The sequence below is a fragment of the Ochlerotatus camptorhynchus genome, unplaced genomic scaffold, assembly GCF_037179485.1.
Source record: "Ochlerotatus camptorhynchus isolate MF236.1 unplaced genomic scaffold, CSIRO-AGI_Acam_v1.1 ptg000177l, whole genome shotgun sequence".
Lineage (NCBI taxonomy): Eukaryota > Metazoa > Arthropoda > Insecta > Diptera > Culicidae > Ochlerotatus > Ochlerotatus camptorhynchus.
The window spans coordinates 258,338-283,282 of record NW_027040667.1 but is presented as its reverse complement, the minus strand read 5'-3'; the positions used below and the strand labels follow the sequence as shown (position 1 = coordinate 283,282).

The 24,945-nt window shown below is 39.5% G+C and overlaps 1 protein-coding gene across 2 annotated transcripts in view; it reads left to right on the top strand.

Annotated features, from left to right (window-relative positions):
* LOC135701820 (calcium/calmodulin-dependent protein kinase kinase 1) overlaps positions 1 to 24,945 on the top strand; it is a 540,452-nt gene that overhangs the window by 285,240 nt on the left and 230,267 nt on the right. The gene's annotated exons all lie outside the window — the stretch shown is intronic.

Sequence of the window (24,945 nt, the reverse complement as noted above, 5' to 3'; positions counted from 1 at the left end):
CTAGATTAAAGGAATACAACGATAGTACCAACCGGTGGAAACCAGCGATTTTAAATTGGCTCACTACTTGACTAGCCTATTGGTCCCAAGTACATCTATAAGCGTACCCCATTCTAGTCGAAATTCTAGTACTACACTATGTTTGTTTCGATTAGCTATGAAAGTTTGACAGATAAAATGAGGGGTTCGTGGATTTTCCTATGTTTCGAGGGATGCATTGATTAGCTTGGGACCGAAGATAGTACCCGAGCTGAGCCAAAAAGTTGAGCACGTTTCTTCGGGACCTTCTAGTCTTAGAGTTACCTCTATGGTACCATAATGTTTGACTAGTTTTGAGTTGGTGCGGTAAACAAATTACATAACACAAAAAATCCGGAGCGGCACCGGTGGTGTAGTGGTAAGCGTGATTGCCTCTCACCCAATGGGCCTAGGTTCAATCCCAGTTGGCACCACCTGGATTTTCTCAGACATGAAATCTCTGATCACGCCTTTCTTCGGAAGGGAAGTAAAGTCGTTGGTCCCCGGTTCATGAGTTGATAGGTCGAAAGTTAGGGTCAAGGTGCTGGAGCTGCCTCCCTGGCGTCGATAGCATTGGTACTCAGTACGGAAAACAAGATCTACGGAAAACAAATAAAGAAAAAAAAAATACTGCTCCTAAAATTACGTAACGTTTACTTACCCCCCTCCACCTCATGATTGAGATCATGTTCAAAAAAACAAAGCTTTCATACAAAGGGAGAGTGGAAAAATTTTTGTTTTCGCTTTTTTTTTTAAACTTTGGTTAATTTGTTTCGTACCATTTTCCATTACCCCCCGCCCCCTCCTTTCTATTTATCAATATGTTGCGCAAAAATGACCACCCTTCCTCCCTCCATGCGTTACGTAATTTATGCACGAAGCCTTACCTCCTAGCAAAAATAACGAGCAAGCCTCTTACAAGTGGTGAATGATAGTGTATATGGCAATTGCTTTAAGTGAACGCATCAGCAGCTAAGTTTATTAACGATTTGAGTCCATAGGGTATAAAGAAGCGTCTAGCAATACCATAAAGGCTTTATTTGTAACTGAATAGCAGCTTGACCATGGTCGTACCCACAATTGGTCCGCATGTATGATGAAGTTGTCTGAAGAATATAATAAAGACGCTCGTACATTAACAACCCATCAACGTTGACAATGTTCATCGTTTCATACTGCTGTACCAAGGAAGCTTTACCTTTGAATGCCATTGTTGAATGGATAATAAAAAATCCCAGCCGGAGCAAATTGCAAAGGAATTCTCAGCGACGTATTATTACTTTCAGGTTTATGGGCTGTCATCTAATTAGATGATCGGTATGTTTTTGTTGATTCCGCTAGAATACTGCTTAGCGTTATTATTAACTAAATGCGTAATACATTTGAAAGCTTCTGGTACGTATTTTGGGGTATTTAATTCCTTCACTTCATTTTTCTTTTTGGAAATTACTTCCAGACTGCAACTTTACACCTGTCCGACTAAAAAAAAACTTGTACATCTTTACTGACTAGTCTACAGGGAAGCCCTATTTGAGCCTATTCATAGCAGAAATAACTAACGATAGTTTTCAATACGACCTTTCCCTGCCTGAACGCACAAGTTCACGGGGGCTGAATGAAATAAAGCACGTCAACCACATACACTTAATTAATTTTCATGTTCAAGAGAGTGCGCGGGAGTGCCTCAGCCTTCATCCCACCATTCTCATAGTATGAAAAGCAACAACGATGACTGACGTGGTGATAATGTGAAGCCACGTGTAGAACAGATTCCAGTTCATGGTTCCCCTGTGACTTCATGTGCGTGATAATGTTTCGTGTGAATGCAGCATTTTGTACGTTCAATATTTTTTCAATGCCGTCTTTTCTAGCATTTATTAACGTTGAAAAGTTGAGAATCATTTTTCTGCTTCACATTACTGTTGAGAAGTTAATACATCCTGAGGTTGGCATTATTTTGAGTGGCCGAGCCATCAATTTTGATACATTGAGTTTGTAGCCAAGAGTGCTTACGTCGACGTTCATTTTTGCTGTTCTGGTTTTTTCCTCTACTTGGGTGCTGATCGAGTGAAATTTTTTTGAGGATATCAATACTTTAACTCTACAACTAGAAGTCAAGCAAATAGAGATCTGAAGTTTGTGAAGTGTGAATCTGAACCGTGAAGTCTAAGCAGTGATACTTAAATTGGATGGATGTGCTGTGATTTTTGTTTGGGCTGGTTCCTTATTTCCTTATTTTTTTGGACTTTAAATGATCTCTATTTCTTGTATTTGTTTGGTTTACATGTATGAATTATCAAGTCACACAGATGCGTCTTTTCAACTTAAGTACATTTGAAATTTTAATTATTATTTACAGTTCCTAGTCCTATCAGTTTGTTTAAAATTGGAAAAAGGAGACTACTTATAACTACTATTTACAACCACAACTAACGTTCAACTACTGTATACACCTAACCTACTATATACTAATTGCTTATCAAATCATGTTCTGATGAGTTCTATTCCTGCACAAACCTAATCTTAATGTCATTAATTTTAAAATCTAATTTTGGAACGTTGGCCTCTTGGTGGAGGTCTGTAATTCTTGTGTCAAAGGGACGATCAAGGATCATCTTCAGCACTCTATTCTGAGTGACCTGGATTTTGTTCCTACATATGAGTCTGTGCGCATGATTGCCACACCGGTGCTGCGTAGAGGATCGCAGATGCTATGATTTGTTTGTAGACAGCCAGTTTGTTCAACCTTGAGAGGGCGATCTGCGGCAAATCAGCGGATTCAGACATCTAACCAAGGCGGAACACTTGACTACGGTTTTCTCTACATACGGACGGAATGGGAGCTTTTCGTCAAACAACATCCCTAAGTAGGTTACTTCGGCGGACCACTCAGCGCTTGTGCCATCCATGATTACAGTTCAAGATGGAGCCGGTTTTAGTTTGGGTGATTGCCGATGGAGGAACATGATTGTTTGTGTTTTGGAAGCATTGATTTTGATTTTCCACGTGGTGGCATAATTAGCAAAGGCGTCAAGCCATCGTTGGAGCTTGTTTGTTATTTCGCCAGGCATCCTACTCTTGACTGTTATTGCGGTATCATCTGCGAACAGAAAGAACACGCAACCGTATCCGAGGGACGAATGTCAGAAGTGTAGATGCTGTAAAGCAAAGGGCCCAACAGACTTCCTTGCGGAACACCTGCTGGGATGGAGAACGTGTTTGAAAGGCAGCCATTCAACGATACCCTGGAGGCAAAGCCCATGGAATGTGACAGACATTGTCAAACGCTTTCTCAACGTCTAGCAATGCCATGGCTGTGGACTTGGATACAGCCTTTTTACTTCGGATGATATTCATCACCCGTACTTTTTTTTTTTTTTGTTCATTAATTTATTTGATAAGGCTCAACCGAATTAACTTAACAGAGCCGAGGGTTCATGGTCACTATACAATACATCTTAAAGCTATAGTCAAAAGGTACAACACAATAAACACTTTATCTTCCGCTATCCAAAAAGCCTCCTCCATCAGAACTGGAGCCGCTTCCAGTAGTTTCATTGTATGGCAAATTGTTGTACGCCAACGAGGGTCAGAGCGCGTCCATTGCAGCAATGGACGCAAAACGTGGTCAGCACTCACACACTCATCACGAAACGGTTGCTTTCCAAAGTCGACGACGCATCGACCGAAAGAACTGCTGATGAAGAACAATGAGGAGGACCACACAATGGTTGCTGCCGAGTAAACAGACGATCGCGTAGCACACATCGAGAGTGGCCTGCTTTTGTCGACAGCCGAGTGAACACTGACATCACCCGTACTAGCTGATTATTTGTGGAGTGCCCCTTCCTGAACTCGAACTGTTCCGGTAGGAGAATGTTGTGTTCCTCGACAAGCTTGAGCAAACGATTGAGAATAAGTTTCTCGAACAATTTGCTCAGCGCTAAAAGGAGACTGACCAGTCTGTAGCTTGAAGCTAGCGTTGGGTCCTTTCTGGGTTTCCGGATAGGTATGATTTTCGCTGTCTTCCAGATGCTTAGTGCAGTTCCAAGCATCTGTTGAAGACAGTAGCCAGCAGAGAGTGAACCTTCATGCTTTCATGATTTCCGTCGAACCCGGGGGCCTTCATGTTTTTGGTGCATTTCACCGCTGAGCAAAGCTGTTTCACTGTGATTCTATCCTTCAGATGGATAGCACAAGGGGAGGAATCAAGGTTGAGTACGCATTGCTCAACCTGAACTTCGAGCGGACTTTGGATGTTGAAGCCAAGCAAGTGCGATTTGGCAATATGCTCACCAATCGCATTTGCTCTCTCCTGAGGGGTCATTATGAGCTGATCGTCATCATATTCATTTTTGAGTGGTGCAATGGGTTTGGGGTGTGTCTTTTGAACATTTGCAACTTTCCAGAAGGGTCTGGAGTGGTCGTCCAGATTCTGGACGAGCCACCCGAAACTTTCGTTTCGGAGTGAGACCATTCTGGAAGCAATCTCCTTGTTCAGATCGGCCATTTCACGTGTCTTCGCTAAATCTCCGGTTCTTAGGAAACGGGGGCCAAGAACATTTCTCAGGCTAATCAAGAGTTGGGTGTGGGAATCAATGGCAATAAACTCACTCCTTACACAACTCAGCCACGGTTATGGCTTGGTGGAGTGTCTCCAAAGCTCGGTCGATGTCCTCCACGGTGTCAAGCGGCGGGTTGTCGATGATGTGCCTGTCTACCACGCGTCTAAACTGGGCCCAGTTTATGCGATAGTAATCCTCGCGTAGGCTTGAAGCAGGGGCCACGTTTTAGCCCAGTTCAGCCACCACCGGTTGGTTGAGTTCGTTCAAGGCTACTGGCTTGGACAAGCCGGTATTTTTCAGAAACAGGTCTAGCGTCAATGGGTTGCCCGCCGGTGAGATGAATGTTGGCTCATCCGAGAACTAAACGGAGTACAGCCCATGCTGCGAGTGGTCGAACAGCAGACGACCGTTCTGGTTCTGCTGGTAGTTCCGCCAGGCCTCATGGCGAGCATTCAGGTCTCCTCCAACTACGAAGCGGGTCCGGTACGGGTGATGGTGGAAAGGTCCTTCTTGAATTTAGCGGCTAGTACACGGTTTTGTGGTTCGCCTTCATAAAAGCTGTACTACAATGGCTGCTTCTGAGGCCCGGGAAGCGAGTATTTTTACAAGCGGTTTTGAAACCAAGGTGGAACTGGTAGAACTAACCACACTGCTTTTAAACATACTCAACACACACAAAATGCTTCCTGAGCCCCGCCCAATCAGAGAAAACGCAGGAAATCCGGTTAGGAGCGGAGGTCATGAAGCAAGCGAGATTCTAAGAAAAACGACTCACACCCGACTCATAAGTTTTAAATTTAAATTAACTTTTTGAATGACTGTTCTTTCATTAGATTTAGCAAAAATTAATACAGTGTATGCAAATGCACCTACGGATCGCACTCCATGAAAAACTAACAAAACTGCTTAAAAAGAGGGACTTCGGATGTGAAATTAAATGTGTAAATATTTACATTTTTTCATTGTCAGAAAATCACACATAGTGTATCATTAAAACACATGAGAAAGAATTTTATCTCTCAAATTAGATTTTTTCGGGTCTTTGGGGACTAGTACAAAAGCGGGTAAAACATAAGTATATGGGAAAAAAACTTGTTTTATTTAATTGTAGTTTGATTAACAATAATTTCCAGGAAAACTGAATGACAAAGTCCATGAATAGTTTCTTTGAGTTTTACTTGTTTGTCCTGAATGTGCTTAATTAAGCTTATTATTTCTACGTTTACAAATTTCTATATGGGATTTTTATTTTTTCCTACCAGCGAAACAGCGCCATCTGTGTGAAAAATAGCACTGACTAAATGGTTATTTGGAATCTTTTGATGCGTTCATTCCCTTTCTGATTCTTAGATTCCACTCGTATTTTCTTCTCTTCTTCATTCATGATATTTCTAAATCAATTCTTCTTATAAAGAAACAAATATCTCTAAACACCCTAGTAAATTAAAATCGTACATGTTACTTTTTTTTATTTCATTGAAAAAATCAAAATATAATTCAGTATTCTCCGCCAGAATTAATCGGTCAAAATTGATCTTTTCCTAGAGATTGCCCAATCCTAGAGACCACATTTAAATTAAAATCCATGTCCATACATTTTTCTTGGATTTCGTAAAACTTCGATGAAGCTATTTAAACTTTGCTGGTGTTGTTAGAACTTCTTTGAAGTTGCAATATTTTCCTGAAATTCGCTTAAAGTTCACAGTACCTTCCAAATGCTATTAAATTTTACCTGCGGTTCGCTGAAATCCCATACAGTTTGCAGAACTTTCCTGACGTTTGAAGAAGTTTTCTTATTTTTTTGTAGAATTTGACTGGAGCATGCAGAGCTACATTGAAGCTCATATAATTTTGCAGAACTGCACAGAACTCTCTCAAAGTTCGTATACCAAGATAACATTGAATTTTACTGAAGCTTGATAAACGGCCTTATAGTTTACAGAATTTTTGTGCAGTTTGTAGAACTTCCCTGAAGTTAGAAGATTTTCTCGGAAGTTCAATGAACTTTTATGAAGGTTGTTGAACTTCTCTGTCTTTCTGGAGTTTACACGAATTTTGTGGGGTTCGCAGATCTTTTTTGATGTTCATAAAATTATCCTTGAATTCGGAGATCTGCATTAAGTTCGTATAGCTTTCCTGGAGTTTGTAGAACTTGCATGTGTTCGCAGAAGTTCTCACAAGCTCGCCGAAAAAGTTACCTGAAGTTCGCAGAACGTCCTTAAGGATTGAACAACTTTACTGATGTTTAGAATTTCGTATAAGTTATTATTATTATTTATCTTTATTAGCCGTATAAGTTCAAATAACTTGCCGAAAAACGTCCCCAAAGTTTGAAGCAGCTCCCTAAAATTCTCAAAATCTATTTGAATTTTGCAAAACTGAAGTTCGTATAGTATTTCTGAAGCTCGTAGAGCTTTCCGGATGCTTGTGAAATAATCCTTAAACTCGCAGATTTATCCTAAACTTCGCAATATTTTTTTAAGTTTGAAAATCTTCACCGAAGTTCACAAAACTGCGCTGAAGTTTGCAAAGCGTCTAAGTTTGCAGAACTTTCCATAAGTTCACGGCAGTTCCCTGAAGTTTGCTTAATATCTATTCAGTTCGCAAAATTTCCTTGAAACTCGCAGAAAATTCTTGGAATCTTCTTTAGAAAAAATGTAGGAATTGCGTTGAAGCTCTGGCAACTCTGTAGTCACTAAATTACCACTCATGGTAAGTCCGTCCCATAGCACCTGCTGAGTACGGTGTTGATTATAACAGTTAGGTTGACAACAAAGGTGGATAATTTCATATTACCAGGCTGATGCTCCGTGACATTTCTCATTTTTACAACTATGTCGGCAATTGGTCCTGGCTGTTGAAAGTTTTTGTGCTGCCTCAAACTTTGAAGAAATTGAACGAAAATAAGAGAAATTTTCCGAAATTTGTCGAAATTTGAGGAACTTAATTGAAGTTCAGAAATGTTTCTTGACCTTCTTTGAGCTTCTTATAATATCATTTACTTTAGAGATGATCAAGGGAAACCGGAGTAGGGAATTTAATATTAGGAAAGTGTAAAAAAAAATCTGGAAAACTTCCTAGAAGTGGGAAGTTTGGGAACTTCGATGAACTTAAAGGAACGTTGTTTTATTGCAGGAACTTTTATTGAAATTCCGGAACCATCCTTTAATTTAAAGGTGCTTCTTTAAAGATTGGACATAGTTTAACAAATTCAGAAGAAGTTCTAAATTTTGTAAAGATGTTTTATTTTTAAGTTTAGCAATCTTTGTTGAAGTTAAGCGAATTTAGAAAATTCGATGAACTTCACAAAACTTCGTAGAAGAGCAAGGAATTTTGTTGAAAATTCAGGGAGTTTCGTTGATTCTCAAGGAATGTTGTAGAAGTTCAGCAATCTTCTAAGAACTTCAGGGTTTTTTAGAACTTGCTGGAAGTTTTGGGCCTCCCTTAGCTCAGTCGGTAAATGCGCAGCTACAAAGCAAGACCATGCTCGAGGTGACTGATTCGATTCCCGGCCCGTTCTAGAAATATTTCGGATTGTCAAATTTCTCGACTTCCCTGGTCATAGAGTATGATTGTACTTGCCACACAATTATACTAATGAAAAAATGGTACGGACATCTAAAACTCTAAATTAATAACTGTGGAAGTGCACCTAGAACATTAAGTTGAGAGCACGCAATAAGATAATATAAGATAAGCAATGAGTTTGAAATGCGAGGAAGCAGAAAAAGTTGAAGTTTTGGGAATTTAGTTTCGCCCAAATGTTCAGTAAAATTCGAAGAGATGTTAATAGTCTTCCCGAAAGTTTGGAATTGTTGATTCATGTCCTGCGATCTTGGTCAACATTTTAAAGCTAGGGAAGAAAAAATTAAAGACCTTGGAAGAAGTTCAGGGAACATAGTAGATATTAAGGGAAACATGTTTGAGTTATTTGAAATACGTACAAAAAATGGTGGTAATACAGTTGTAGTTTTTGAAAGCTATGGACAAATCGTAGAAGTTCAGGGAACTTCGTAGAAATGGAAACAACTTTCTAGGAACGCAGAACTTCTCACAAATTGAGAAAACTTCAAAGAGGCTCAGGGAACTTCGGGTAAGTTCAATGGATTGACAAGAAGTCCACACAGATAAAAATTCTGAATTTTAATTGTGATGTAAACATCCATTCACGTAAACTTAAATTTAATTTCACACAACCGAGCAACTTGTAAACAATGTTGTTTACAAAGATGGGCTTTTGTATACAATATTTGCTACATTGCATGAATTGTGCTAGAACTTTACATGATATATAATGTAAACTTATATGATATATGATGCTCCATTTGTGTGCATCATATTGAACAGAAATTTACACTACTTTTCGAACTGTGCAGGGAGCTGAGTTCATGAAACTGAGTTTAAGTTCAAGAAACTTTGTGGAAGAATAGGAAACTTCATAGAAGTTCAGAGAACATTGTTGATATTTAGTGGCGCCGATGGTGTAGTGGTAAGCATGATTGGCTCTCACCCCAAAAGGCCTGCAGAGTTCGAAAAAGTAGTGTAAATTTCTGTTCAATATAATGCACATAAATGGAGCGTCACATATCATATACGTTTACATTATATATCATGTAAAGTTCTGACACATTTCATGCAATGTAGCAAATATTGTACACAAAAACCCATCTTTGTAAACAACATTGTTTACAAGTTGCTCGGTTGCGTGAGGTGGAATACAAGTTAACGTGAATGAATGTTTATATCATAATAAAAATTCAGAATTTTTATCTGTGTGGGTTTAATCCCAGTCGGCGCCGCCGTGATTTTCTAAAGCATTAAATCTCTGATCACGTTCATTTGTGACTTCAGCGTGCAGCATCTTATTGGAAACATTCATCTTTCTTGATAAGCCAGCCGAAGACAAGAACTGTCAACTTTTCCTCAACGATAAGTGAGTGAACGGTTAAATTACAGTTCACGATATAAAAAACCATATTCAATATAATTACAACATAAACGATGTGGTGGGAAGTTTTTATGAATGGTAATTCATTATTATGCCAAACACACAAATTACGCTACACATCACATTTCTAAAATTTTCAGTGCCATGCCAGAAACTGGAACATCTGGAATATGCGGTGCTTTTCCTCGAATCTACTTCTTCTAAACGAAAAGTTCATTTTAAATAGACCCCTTCCTCTAGCCTATTGTTTGCCCAGCTACCGTAAAGTAGGAAGAGTTGTCCGTGTGGACATCCAATAACGGTTTGGTCACAGAAAAACAGACAAAACATATTGTATATGTATCACTGTAAAACATCGCCATCTGTTCAGTACACTGTGATGGGCAGTACGCCCAACAGATGACGACAGTGTTTAAACGTCGAACGCAAGGGAATTAAGAAACATTTAAATTTACTGTTAAATGGGGGTTCGATAAACATCTTACGAGTACTATGTCTGTTTGTCTGTGTTTTGATCTTGTTGGCATTTGTGGTAAGATCTGCCGCAAAAAATGGTTCGAATAGTCTTCAAATTGCATCTCGTGAAACGTTAGACATGATAAACTATTTCTCTTGATGGAATGGTACTGCAACTTTCAAATTGTGTTTTCCTTTTAACAGTGCACCAGTCTGGAAAATTGCTTGTTTTCGTACCTACTTATGAAAGTGCACTTCCTACCACAAAACAAACATCACCGGTGGTAAAGTTAACCCGAGGCAGAGAATGTAGAAGCCGTTTGAGTGGGAGGTAAAACTTCTACTGTGCATTTTTCCAACGGTTGTCCTTGTGACAAGTACACTCAGGTAGTTACTGTAACTGGATCCTTGGTGTATTTTTCGAGCGAGATAAAACGTTCTGTCGTGTATGCAGACAAAATGCGACCTGCTTTGAACAGGACGTACTTTCATAAAGAACAAGCATTATGGAATAGTCACCCGTGGGTTCTCGTCCGGTTGGGCTCTTAAGAGGGATTATGAAACAGCGTCATCATCATCTTCAGAAAATTTTACATATCCTATCTCTGGAAAGTCCCCCGGGGTAGCCAATTCTTCGACTATGATGGAGCGTGCTTCATCTTTGCGTTGCTTTCTTTGCGCTTATTTTTCAACCGGAAAAAACCAACTAGAAAAACAACATAAAGACGGATCCTCATGACATTTAACTCGAATCCTTTTTCTGCAAAAGATTCTTGTTCTTTTTCTTCTGTGACAAGCTTCAAGTAGAAAAGGTGTTGGAGGTGTATGAGACACGTTATAAAAGCGAGAAGGCGTTTTTAAATGGGTGCGGAAGTGAATGTTCTTCTTTTCCTTGATTTGTTTTCCGTACTGAGTACCAATACTACAGACGCCAGGAAGGCAGCGCCCACACTTGGTAAATGATTATTTTTACCAAAATTTTACTAAAATCAGATCCGAATTTTAGCGGCACTGGTGGTGTAGTGGTAAGCGTGATTACCTCTCACCCCAGCAGGGGGGTAGGGGTTGGTTGGCAATTATCCCCAGCCCATACAAATTAAAAAAAAAACAATGTATGGACAATTTTCTACGCTGTGGGATGGAGGGGGGATGGCAAGAATCCCTAAAAACTGTCTACGTAGTTAATGAACAGCCCCTTATAAGAAATGCGGAAAAGTTATTTATGCCAAACATCCCCCTCCCCCTCCCCTACAACGACAATACGGACTTGGACTATCACTGTTTTCTAGGAAATAATCGTTAAGCAAACTACAATCAATCATATCGTCCGGCCATTTTTCACAGAGATGGCGCTGTTCCGCTGGTAGGAAGTGATGAAAATCCCCATATAGAAATTGAGAGAAATTGGAATAATTCGCTTTCGGTGCATATTCAGGTCAAAAAAGTGAACGACAACCTAAAGAAATTAGTCAGGGACTTTGTCGTTCAGTTTTCCCCTGAAATTATCGTTAAACAAGCTACAATTAAATAAATTTCCCCGTGTAGTTTTACCTGTTTTACTACCGGTCCCCAGAGAGCCAAAAAATTCAAATATGAGAGAGAAAATTTGTTCTCACTAGCAGGGCTGGTAGCGAGCCACTTTTTAGTGACTTGATCACTTTTTTCAAGCCAGTCACTAAAAAGTATCTTTTTTAAGGCCAAGTCACTAAAGTCATTTTTTATTGTATCACTATATATCAAGCTTTTTTAAACGAGAATTTATTTCAAGATTGATCATTCTTCTGGATAGGACTCGTGTTGACGACCTGGTATAGAGTTTTTTTTTACTTTTAATCGTTCTTCTCTATCTACAGGGTGTCCACTCATTTGGCTAAATAAAGTTCCCTGAGTTTTCCGGATTTTTCCATAACTTTGGCGGATATTTTCCAGGTTTATAATAATAATCCTATTTACGAAATGCGTTAAAAAATATGTTTTAAACTCAAACGTTTTTAACATGACAATCAGTTTTAATGAAGCAATAGTAACTGACACCTTAGTCAAGAGAAGCAATCAATCGGTCTCCCGTCCGTCCCTCCTTCGAACACTCCGTGCATTTATTGACAGCTGCGTGCCTATGGAAGCAACAAGCCTATAAGCTTGTAAATGTATATATTAGTTTCAAGCGTCGGTTTATTAAATGGCTCATCTCATAAGCTTCTCGGAATAAGCCTAAACGATGACGAGTATCAATGTAGCCTATCACGTGAATTGAAAGCAAAAGATGAAAAGTTGATAAAATTACTGGGATCTGTAGCCAGTTCATCAGTTCGATGGATTTTTGTATGTATGGTGTTTGACGTTTTATAAAATGTACGCTTTTTAAGAATACTACAGGAGGAAGCCATTGTCATTGTCACACCTAATAGACTATCAAGCAATGGTTTTCAACACTGCTGTCGTGGTTAAGAGTTGTTAACCCACTGATTTTTCATTTGTGCACCTGACCTTATAAAATTCATGCGTCCTCTTTAAGAAGCCTCCATAATTGTAATTTTGAATTAACGCACAATTTAGTGCCCTCTAACTAAAACTAGGGAACGGGTAACATTTTTCTGCAATCAGTTCGCCATTAAACTTAAAATTACTAATCTGAACGCTACGCCCAAGTAACATTGCTAGTTTTATCAAGGTTTTAAAGCATTCTTCAAGGCCAAATCATTACCAAATAAAGTCTACAAGACTACACACTTAGAAATTATTATTTTTACACGAGACGTAATTCAGCTTTGACGTAAATCATGGAACGTAAACAAGCATGGCATGTAAAATCAAGTGTCCTGAAACTGAAACATAAGCAACTCGACGAAAAGTGCGTTTGATTTTCCTGTCCTTTTCAACTGATTTTTATGTCAAAATGGCCGCTTGCATGTGTCGGTCTCACGGCACTGAAAATTACATGTCATTTTCGTAGTGTATATTATAAATCCAAAATTGTTTGTTGGGCGATGACTTATGTCCGAAGTTTATATTGTTGGATTTGGTTTTTCTAAGGGGACATACAGTTAGGCTACACACTTAGAAATAACTACTTTTGACGTAAATCATAGAACGTACACAAACATTTCATGTAAAATTAAGTGTTCTCAAACCGAAACATCAGCTATTCGACGAAGATAACGTTTGATTGAATTGATTTTCACGTTTCTTTCAACTGATTCTTATGTCAAAAGGCCCACTTACATGTGTCGGTCTCAGGAAACCGTAATTTACATGACTTTTTAGTAGTGTGTATCTTTCGATCAGCGCAAAAAGTAGCCCTGATGAAGAATTCTATGCCCAGGGAAGTCGAGAAAATTTCCAACCCTAAAGATTCCCTCGACCGTACCGGGAATTGAACCCCAAGCCTCCGTCTTGGTAATACCGTGCTTTTACTGACTAGGCTATGAGACCCCTACTTAGATCTAGTACATATTTCGGAATCTTTTTTAATCTAGTTCCTCAATCGAGGTACTAGATTAAAGGAATACAACGATAGTACCAACCGGTGGAAACCAGCGATTTTAAATTGGCTCACTACTTGACTAGCCTATTGGTCCCAAGTACATCTATAAGCGTACCCCATTCTAGTCGAAATTCTAGTACTACACTATGTTTGTTTCGATTAGCTATGAAAGTTTGACAGATAAAATGAGGGGTTCGTGGATTTTCCTATGTTTCGAGGGATGCATTGATTAGCTTGGGACCGAAGATAGTACCCGAGCTGAGCCAAAAAGTTGAGCACGTTTCTTCGGGACCTTCTAGTCTTAGAGTTACCTCTATGGTACCATAATGTTTGACTAGTTTTGAGTTGGTGCGGTAAACAAATTACATAACACAAAAAATCCGGAGCGGCACCGGTGGTGTAGTGGTAAGCGTGATTGCCTCTCACCCAATGGGCCTAGGTTCAATCCCAGTTGGCACCACCTGGATTTTCTCAGACATGAAATCTCTGATCACGCCTTTCTTCGGAAGGGAAGTAAAGTCGTTGGTCCCCGGTTCATGAGTTGATAGGTCGAAAGTTAGGGTCAAGGTGCTGGAGCTGCCTCCCTGGCGTCGATAGCATTGGTACTCAGTACGGAAAACAAGATCTACGGAAAACAAATAAAGAAAAAAAAAATACTGCTCCTAAAATTACGTAACGTTTACTTACCCCCCTCCACCTCATGATTGAGATCATGTTCAAAAAAACAAAGCTTTCATACAAAGGGAGAGTGGAAAAATTTTTGTTTTCGCTTTTTTTTTTAAACTTTGGTTAATTTGTTTCGTACCATTTTCCATTACCCCCCGCCCCCTCCTTTCTATTTATCAATATGTTGCGCAAAAATGACCACCCTTCCTCCCTCCATGCGTTACGTAATTTATGCACGAAGCCTTACCTCCTAGCAAAAATAACGAGCAAGCCTCTTACAAGTGGTGAATGATAGTGTATATGGCAATTGCTTTAAGTGAACGCATCAGCAGCTAAGTTTATTAACGATTTGAGTCCATAGGGTATAAAGAAGCGTCTAGCAATACCATAAAGGCTTTATTTGTAACTGAATAGCAGCTTGACCATGGTCGTACCCACAATTGGTCCGCATGTATGATGAAGTTGTCTGAAGAATATAATAAAGACGCTCGTACATTAACAACCCATCAACGTTGACAATGTTCATCGTTTCATACTGCTGTACCAAGGAAGCTTTACCTTTGAATGCCATTGTTGAATGGATAATAAAAAATCCCAGCCGGAGCAAATTGCAAAGGAATTCTCAGCGACGTATTATTACTTTCAGGTTTATGGGCTGTCATCTAATTAGATGATCGGTATGTTTTTGTTGATTCCGCTAGAATACTGCTTAGCGTTATTATTAACTAAATGCGTAATACATTTGAAAGCTTCTGGTACGTATTTTGGGGTATTTAATTCCTTCACTTCATTTTTCTTTTTGGAAATTACTTCCAGACTGCAACTTTACACCTGTCCGACTAAAAAAAAACTTGTACATCTTTACTGACTAGTCTACAGGGAAGCCCTATTTGAGCCTATTCATAGCAGAAATAACTAACGATAGTTTTCAATACGACCTTTCCCTGCCTGAACGCACAAGTTCACGGGGGCTGAATGAAATAAAGCACGTCAACCACATACACTTAATTAATTTTCATGTTCAAGAGAGTGCGCGGGAGTGCCTCAGCCTTCATCCCACCATTCTCATAGTATGAAAAGCAACAACGATGACTGACGTGGTGATAATGTGAAGCCACGTGTAGAACAGATTCCAGTTCATGGTTCCCCTGTGACTTCATGTGCGTGATAATGTTTCGTGTGAATGCAGCATTTTGTACGTTCAATATTTTTTCAATGCCGTCTTTTCTAGCATTTATTAACGTTGAAAAGTTGAGAATCATTTTTCTGCTTCACATTACTGTTGAGAAGTTAATACATCCTGAGGTTGGCATTATTTTGAGTGGCCGAGCCATCAATTTTGATACATTGAGTTTGTAGCCAAGAGTGCTTACGTCGACGTTCATTTTTGCTGTTCTGGTTTTTTCCTCTACTTGGGTGCTGATCGAGTGAAATTTTTTTGAGGATATCAATACTTTAACTCTACAACTAGAAGTCAAGCAAATAGAGATCTGAAGTTTGTGAAGTGTGAATCTGAACCGTGAAGTCTAAGCAGTGATACTTAAATTGGATGGATGTGCTGTGATTTTTGTTTGGGCTGGTTCCTTATTTCCTTATTTTTTTGGACTTTAAATGATCTCTATTTCTTGTATTTGTTTGGTTTACATGTATGAATTATCAAGTCACACAGATGCGTCTTTTCAACTTAAGTACATTTGAAATTTTAATTATTATTTACAGTTCCTAGTCCTATCAGTTTGTTTAAAATTGGAAAAAGGAGACTACTTATAACTACTATTTACAACCACAACTAACGTTCAACTACTGTATACACCTAACCTACTATATACTAATTGCTTATCAAATCATGTTCTGATGAGTTCTATTCCTGCACAAACCTAATCTTAATGTCATTAATTTTAAAATCTAATTTTGGAACGTTGGCCTCTTGGTGGAGGTCTGTAATTCTTGTGTCAAAGGGACGATCAAGGATCATCTTCAGCACTCTATTCTGAGTGACCTGGATTTTGTTCCTACATATGAGTCTGTGCGCATGATTGCCACACCGGTGCTGCGTAGAGGATCGCAGATGCTATGATTTGTTTGTAGACAGCCAGTTTGTTCAACCTTGAGAGGGCGATCTGCGGCAAATCAGCGGATTCAGACATCTAACCAAGGCGGAACACTTGACTACGGTTTTCTCTACATACGGACGGAATGGGAGCTTTTCGTCAAACAACATCCCTAAGTAGGTTACTTCGGCGGACCACTCAGCGCTTGTGCCATCCATGATTACAGTTCAAGATGGAGCCGGTTTTAGTTTGGGTGATTGCCGATGGAGGAACATGATTGTTTGTGTTTTGGAAGCATTGATTTTGATTTTCCACGTGGTGGCATAATTAGCAAAGGCGTCAAGCCATCGTTGGAGCTTGTTTGTTATTTCGCCAGGCATCCTACTCTTGACTGTTATTGCGGTATCATCTGCGAACAGAAAGAACACGCAACCGTATCCGAGGGACGAATGTCAGAAGTGTAGATGCTGTAAAGCAAAGGGCCCAACAGACTTCCTTGCGGAACACCTGCTGGGATGGAGAACGTGTTTGAAAGGCAGCCATTCAACGATACCCTGGAGGCAAAGCCCATGGAATGTGACAGACATTGTCAAACGCTTTCTCAACGTCTAGCAATGCCATGGCTGTGGACTTGGATACAGCCTTTTTACTTCGGATGATATTCATCACCCGTACTTTTTTTTTTTTTTGTTCATTAATTTATTTGATAAGGCTCAACCGAATTAACTTAACAGAGCCGAGGGTTCATGGTCACTATACAATACATCTTAAAGCTATAGTCAAAAGGTACAACACAATAAACACTTTATCTTCCGCTATCCAAAAAGCCTCCTCCATCAGAACTGGAGCCGCTTCCAGTAGTTTCATTGTATGGCAAATTGTTGTACGCCAACGAGGGTCAGAGCGCGTCCATTGCAGCAATGGACGCAAAACGTGGTCAGCACTCACACACTCATCACGAAACGGTTGCTTTCCAAAGTCGACGACGCATCGACCGAAAGAACTGCTGATGAAGAACAATGAGGAGGACCACACAATGGTTGCTGCCGAGTAAACAGACGATCGCGTAGCACACATCGAGAGTGGCCTGCTTTTGTCGACAGCCGAGTGAACACTGACATCACCCGTACTAGCTGATTATTTGTGGAGTGCCCCTTCCTGAACTCGAACTGTTCCGGTAGGAGAATGTTGTGTTCCTCGACAAGCTTGAGCAAACGATTGAGAATAAGTTTCTCGAACAATTTGCTCAGCGCTAAAAGGAGACTGACCAGTCTGTAGCTTGAAGCTAGCGTTGGGTCCTTTCTGGGTTTCCGGATAGGTATGATTTTCGCTGTCTTCCAGATGCTTAGTGCAGTTCCAAGCATCTGTTGAAGACAGTAGCCAGCAGAGAGTGAACCTTCATGCTTTCATGATTTCCGTCGAACCCGGGGGCCTTCATGTTTTTGGTGCATTTCACCGCTGAGCAAAGCTGTTTCACTGTGATTCTATCCTTCAGATGGATAGCACAAGGGGAGGAATCAAGGTTGAGTACGCATTGCTCAACCTGAACTTCGAGCGGACTTTGGATGTTGAAGCCAAGCAAGTGCGATTTGGCAATATGCTCACCAATCGCATTTGCTCTCTCCTGAGGGGTCATTATGAGCTGATCGTCATCATATTCATTTTTGAGTGGTGCAATGGGTTTGGGGTGTGTCTTTTGAACATTTGCAACTTTCCAGAAGGGTCTGGAGTGGTCGTCCAGATTCTGGACGAGCCACCCGAAACTTTCGTTTCGGAGTGAGACCATTCTGGAAGCAATCTCCTTGTTCAGATCGGCCATTTCACGTGTCTTCGCTAAATCTCCGGTTCTTAGGAAACGGGGGCCAAGAACATTTCTCAGGCTAATCAAGAGTTGGGTGTGGGAATCAATGGCAATAAACTCACTCCTTACACAACTCAGCCACGGTTATGGCTTGGTGGAGTGTCTCCAAAGCTCGGTCGATGTCCTCCACGGTGTCAAGCGGCGGGTTGTCGATGATGTGCCTGTCTACCACGCGTCTAAACTGGGCCCAGTTTATGCGATAGTAATCCTCGCGTAGGCTTGAAGCAGGGGCCACGTTTTAGCCCAGTTCAGCCACCACCGGTTGGTTGAGTTCGTTCAAGGCTACTGGCTTGGACAAGCCGGTATTTTTCAGAAACAGGTCTAGCGTCAATGGGTTGCCCGCCGGTGAGATGAATGTTGGCTCATCCGAGAACTAAACGGAGTACAGCCCATGCTGCGAGTGGTCGAACAGCAGACGACCGTTCTGGTTCTGCTGGTAGTTCCGCCAGGCCTCATGGCGAGCATTCAGGTCTCCTCCAACTACGAAGCGGGTCCGGTACGGGTGATGGTGGAAAGGTCCTTCTTGAATTTAGCGGCTAGTACACGGTTTTGTGGTTCGCCTTCATAAAAGCTGTACTACAATGGCTGCTTCTGAGGCCCGGGAAGCGAGTATTTTTACAAGCGGTTTTGAAACCAAGGTGGAACTGGTAGAACTAACCACACTGCTTTTAAACATACTCAACACACACAAAATGCTTCCTGAGCCCCGCCCAATCAGAGAAAACGCAGGAAATCCGGTTAGGAGCGGAGGTCATGAAGCATTTTGTGTGTGTTGAGTATGCTTAAAAGCAGTGTGGTCAGTTCTACCAGTTCCACCTTGGTTTCAAAACCGCTTGTAAAAATACTCGCTTCCCGGGCCTCAGAAGCAGCCATTGTAGTACAGCTTTTATGAAGGCGAACCACAAAACCGTGTACTAGCCGCTAAATTCAAGAAGGACCTTTCCACCATCACCCGTACCTGACCCGCTTCGTAGTTGGAGGAGATCTGAATGCTCGCCATGAGGCCTGGCGGAACTACCAGCAGAACCAGAACGGTCGTCTGCTGTTCGACCACTCGCAGCATGGGCTGTACTCCGTTTAGTTCTCGGATGAGCCAACATTCATCTCACCGGCGGGCAACCCATTGACGCTAGACCTGTTTCTGAAAAATACCGGCTTGTCCAAGCCAGTAGCCTTGAACGAACTCAACCAACCGGTGGTGGCTGAACTGGGCTAAAACGTGGCCCCTGCTTCAAGCCTACGCGAGATTCTAAGAAAAACGACTCACACCCGACTCATAAGTTTTAAATTTAAATTAACTTTTTGAATGACTGTTCTTTCATTAGATTTAGCAAAAATTAATACAGTGTATGCAAATGCACCTACGGATCGCACTCCATGAAAAACTAACAAAACTGCTTAAAAAGAGGGACTTCGGATGTGAAATTAAATGTGTAAATATTTACATTTTTTCATTGTCAGAAAATCACACATAGTGTATCATTAAAACACATGAGAAAGAATTTTATCTCTCAAATTAGATTTTTTCGGGTCTTTGGGGACTAGTACAAAAGCGGGTAAAACATAAGTATATGGGAAAAAAACTTGTTTTATTTAATTGTAGTTTGATTAACAATAATTTCCAGGAAAACTGAATGACAAAGTCCATGAATAGTTTCTTTGAGTTTTACTTGTTTGTCCTGAATGTGCTTAATTAAGCTTATTATTTCTACGTTTACAAATTTCTATATGGGATTTTTATTTTTTCCTACCAGCGAAACAGCGCCATCTGTGTGAAAAATAGCACTGACTAAATGGTTATTTGGAATCTTTTGATGCGTTCATTCCCTTTCTGATTCTTAGATTCCACTCGTATTTTCTTCTCTTCTTCATTCATGATATTTCTAAATCAATTCTTCTTATAAAGAAACAAATATCTCTAAACACCCTAGTAAATTAAAATCGTACATGTTACTTTTTTTTATTTCATTGAAAAAATCAAAATATAATTCAGTATTCTCCGCCAGAATTAATCGGTCAAAATTGATCTTTTCCTAGAGATTGCCCAATCCTAGAGACCACATTTAAATTAAAATCCATGTCCATACATTTTTCTTGGATTTCGTAAAACTTCGATGAAGCTATTTAAACTTTGCTGGTGTTGTTAGAACTTCTTTGAAGTTGCAATATTTTCCTGAAATTCGCTTAAAGTTCACAGTACCTTCCAAATGCTATTAAATTTTACCTGCGGTTCGCTGAAATCCCATACAGTTTGCAGAACTTTCCTGACGTTTGAAGAAGTTTTCTTATTTTTTTGTAGAATTTGACTGGAGCATGCAGAGCTACATTGAAGCTCATATAATTTTGCAGAACTGCACAGAACTCTCTCAAAGTTCGTATACCAAGATAACATTGAATTTTACTGAAGCTTGATAAACGGCCTTATAGTTTACAGAATTTTTGTGCAGTTTGTAGAACTTCCCTGAAGTTAGAAGATTTTCTCGGAAGTTCAATGAACTTTTATGAAGGTTGTTGAACTTCTCTGTCTTTCTGGAGTTTACACGAATTTTGTGGGGTTCGCAGATCTTTTTTGATGTTCATAAAATTATCCTTGAATTCGGAGATCTGCATTAAGTTCGTATAGCTTTCCTGGAGTTTGTAGAACTTGCATGTGTTCGCAGAAGTTCTCACAAGCTCGCCGAAAAAGTTACCTGAAGTTCGCAGAACGTCCTTAAGGATTGAACAACTTTACTGATGTTTAGAATTTCGTATAAGTTATTATTATTATTTATCTTTATTAGCCGTATAAGTTCAAATAACTTGCCGAAAAACGTCCCCAAAGTTTGAAGCAGCTCCCTAAAATTCTCAAAATCTATTTGAATTTTGCAAAACTGAAGTTCGTATAGTATTTCTGAAGCTCGTAGAGCTTTCCGGATGCTTGTGAAATAATCCTTAAACTCGCAGATTTATCCTAAACTTCGCAATATTTTTTTAAGTTTGAAAATCTTCACCGAAGTTCACAAAACTGCGCTGAAGTTTGCAAAGCGTCTAAGTTTGCAGAACTTTCCATAAGTTCACGGCAGTTCCCTGAAGTTTGCTTAATATCTATTCAGTTCGCAAAATTTCCTTGAAACTCGCAGAAAATTCTTGGAATCTTCTTTAGAAAAAATGTAGGAATTGCGTTGAAGCTCTGGCAACTCTGTAGTCACTAAATTACCACTCATGGTAAGTCCGTCCCATAGCACCTGCTGAGTACGGTGTTGATTATAACAGTTAGGTTGACAACAAAGGTGGATAATTTCATATTACCAGGCTGATGCTCCGTGACATTTCTCATTTTTACAACTATGTCGGCAATTGGTCCTGGCTGTTGAAAGTTTTTGTGCTGCCTCAAACTTTGAAGAAATTGAACGAAAATAAGAGAAATTTTCCGAAATTTGTCGAAATTTGAGGAACTTAATTGAAGTTCAGAAATGTTTCTTGACCTTCTTTGAGCTTCTTATAATATCATTTACTTTAGAGATGATCAAGGGAAACCGGAGTAGGGAATTTAATATTAGGAAAGTGTAAAAAAAAATCTGGAAAACTTCCTAGAAGTGGGAAGTTTGGGAACTTCGATGAACTTAAAGGAACGTTGTTTTATTGCAGGAACTTTTATTGAAATTCCGGAACCATCCTTTAATTTAAAGGTGCTTCTTTAAAGATTGGACATAGTTTAACAAATTCAGAAGAAGTTCTAAATTTTGTAAAGATGTTTTATTTTTAAGTTTAGCAATCTTTGTTGAAGTTAAGCGAATTTAGAAAATTCGATGAACTTCACAAAACTTCGTAGAAGAGCAAGGAATTTTGTTGAAAATTCAGGGAGTTTCGTTGATTCTCAAGGAATGTTGTAGAAGTTCAGCAATCTTCTAAGAACTTCAGGGTTTTTTAGAACTTGCTGGAAGTTTTGGGCCTCCCTTAGCTCAGTCGGTAAATGCGCAGCTACAAAGCAAGACCATGCTCGAGGTGACTGATTCGATTCCCGGCCCGTTCTAGAAATATTTCGGATTGTCAAATTTCTCGACTTCCCTGGTCATAGAGTATGATTGTACTTGCCACACAATTATACTAATGAAAAAATGGTACGGACATCTAAAACTCTAAATTAATAACTGTGGAAGTGCACCTAGAACATTAAGTTGAGAGCACGCAATAAGATAATATAAGATAAGCAATGAGTTTGAAATGCGAGGAAGCAGAAAAAGTTGAAGTTTTGGGAATTTAGTTTCGCCCAAATGTTCAGTAAAATTCGAAGAGATGTTAATAGTCTTCCCGAAAGTTTGGAATTGTTGATTCATGTCCTGCGATCTTGGTCAACATTTTAAAGCTAGGGAAGAAAAAATTAAAGACCTTGGAAGAAGTTCAGGGAACATAGTAGATATTAAGGGAAACATGTTTGAGTTATTTGAAATACGTACAAAAAATGGTGGTAATACAGTTGTAGTTTTTGAAAGCTATGGACAAATCGTAGAAGTTCAGGGAACTTCGTAGAAATGGAAACAACTTTCTAGGAACGCAGAACTTCTCACAAATTGAGAAAACTTCAAAGAGGCTCAGGGAACTTCGGGTAAGTTCAATGGATTGACAAGAAGTCCACACAGATAAAAATTCTGAATTTTAATTGTGATGTAAACATCCATTCACGTAAACTTAAATTTAATTTCACACAACCGAGCAACTTGTAAACAATGTTGTTTACAAAGATGGGCTTTTGTATACAATATTTGCTACATTGCATGAATTGTGCTAGAACTTTACATGATATATAATGTAAACTTATATGATATATGATGCTCCATTTGTGTGCATCATATTGAACAGAAATTTACACTACTTTTCGAACTGTGCAGGGAGCTGAGTTCATGAAACTGAGTTTAAGTTCAAGAAACTTTGTGGAAGAATAGGAAACTTCATAGAAGTTCAGAGAACATTGTTGATATTTAGTGGCGCCGATGGTGTAGTGGTAAGCATGATTGGCTCTCACCCCAAAAGGCCTGCAGAGTTCGAAAAAGTAGTGTAAATTTCTGTTCAATATAATGCACATAAATGGAGCGTCACATATCATATACGTTTACATTATATATCATGTAAAGTTCTGACACATTTCATGCAATGTAGCAAATATTGTACACAAAAACCCATCTTTGTAAACAACATTGTTTACAAGTTGCTCGGTTGCGTGAGGTGGAATACAAGTTAACGTGAATGAATGTTTATATCATAATAAAAATTCAGAATTTTTATCTGTGTGGGTTTAATCCCAGTCGGCGCCGCCGTGATTTTCTAAAGCATTAAATCTCTGATCACGTTCATTTGTGACTTCAGCGTGCAGCATCTTATTGGAAACATTCATCTTTCTTGATAAGCCAGCCGAAGACAAGAACTGTCAACTTTTCCTCAACGATAAGTGAGTGAACGGTTAAATTACAGTTCACGATATAAAAAACCATATTCAATATAATTACAACATAAACGATGTGGTGGGAAGTTTTTATGAATGGTAATTCATTATTATGCCAAACACACAAATTACGCTACACATCACATTTCTAAAATTTTCAGTGCCATGCCAGAAACTGGAACATCTGGAATATGCGGTGCTTTTCCTCGAATCTACTTCTTCTAAACGAAAAGTTCATTTTAAATAGACCCCTTCCTCTAGCCTATTGTTTGCCCAGCTACCGTAAAGTAGGAAGAGTTGTCCGTGTGGACATCCAATAACGGTTTGGTCACAGAAAAACAGACAAAACATATTGTATATGTATCACTGTAAAACATCGCCATCTGTTCAGTACACTGTGATGGGCAGTACGCCCAACAGATGACGACAGTGTTTAAACGTCGAACGCAAGGGAATTAAGAAACATTTAAATTTACTGTTAAATGGGGGTTCGATAAACATCTTACGAGTACTATGTCTGTTTGTCTGTGTTTTGATCTTGTTGGCATTTGTGGTAAGATCTGCCGCAAAAAATGGTTCGAATAGTCTTCAAATTGCATCTCGTGAAACGTTAGACATGATAAACTATTTCTCTTGATGGAATGGTACTGCAACTTTCAAATTGTGTTTTCCTTTTAACAGTGCACCAGTCTGGAAAATTGCTTGTTTTCGTACCTACTTATGAAAGTGCACTTCCTACCACAAAACAAACATCACCGGTGGTAAAGTTAACCCGAGGCAGAGAATGTAGAAGCCGTTTGAGTGGGAGGTAAAACTTCTACTGTGCATTTTTCCAACGGTTGTCCTTGTGACAAGTACACTCAGGTAGTTACTGTAACTGGATCCTTGGTGTATTTTTCGAGCGAGATAAAACGTTCTGTCGTGTATGCAGACAAAATGCGACCTGCTTTGAACAGGACGTACTTTCATAAAGAACAAGCATTATGGAATAGTCACCCGTGGGTTCTCGTCCGGTTGGGCTCTTAAGAGGGATTATGAAACAGCGTCATCATCATCTTCAGAAAATTTTACATATCCTATCTCTGGAAAGTCCCCCGGGGTAGCCAATTCTTCGACTATGATGGAGCGTGCTTCATCTTTGCGTTGCTTTCTTTGCGCTTATTTTTCAACCGGAAAAAACCAACTAGAAAAACAACATAAAGACGGATCCTCATGACATTTAACTCGAATCCTTTTTCTGCAAAAGATTCTTGTTCTTTTTCTTCTGTGACAAGCTTCAAGTAGAAAAGGTGTTGGAGGTGTATGAGACACGTTATAAAAGCGAGAAGGCGTTTTTAAATGGGTGCGGAAGTGAATGTTCTTCTTTTCCTTGATTTGTTTTCCGTACTGAGTACCAATACTACAGACGCCAGGAAGGCAGCGCCCACACTTGGTAAATGATTATTTTTACCAAAATTTTACTAAAATCAGATCCGAA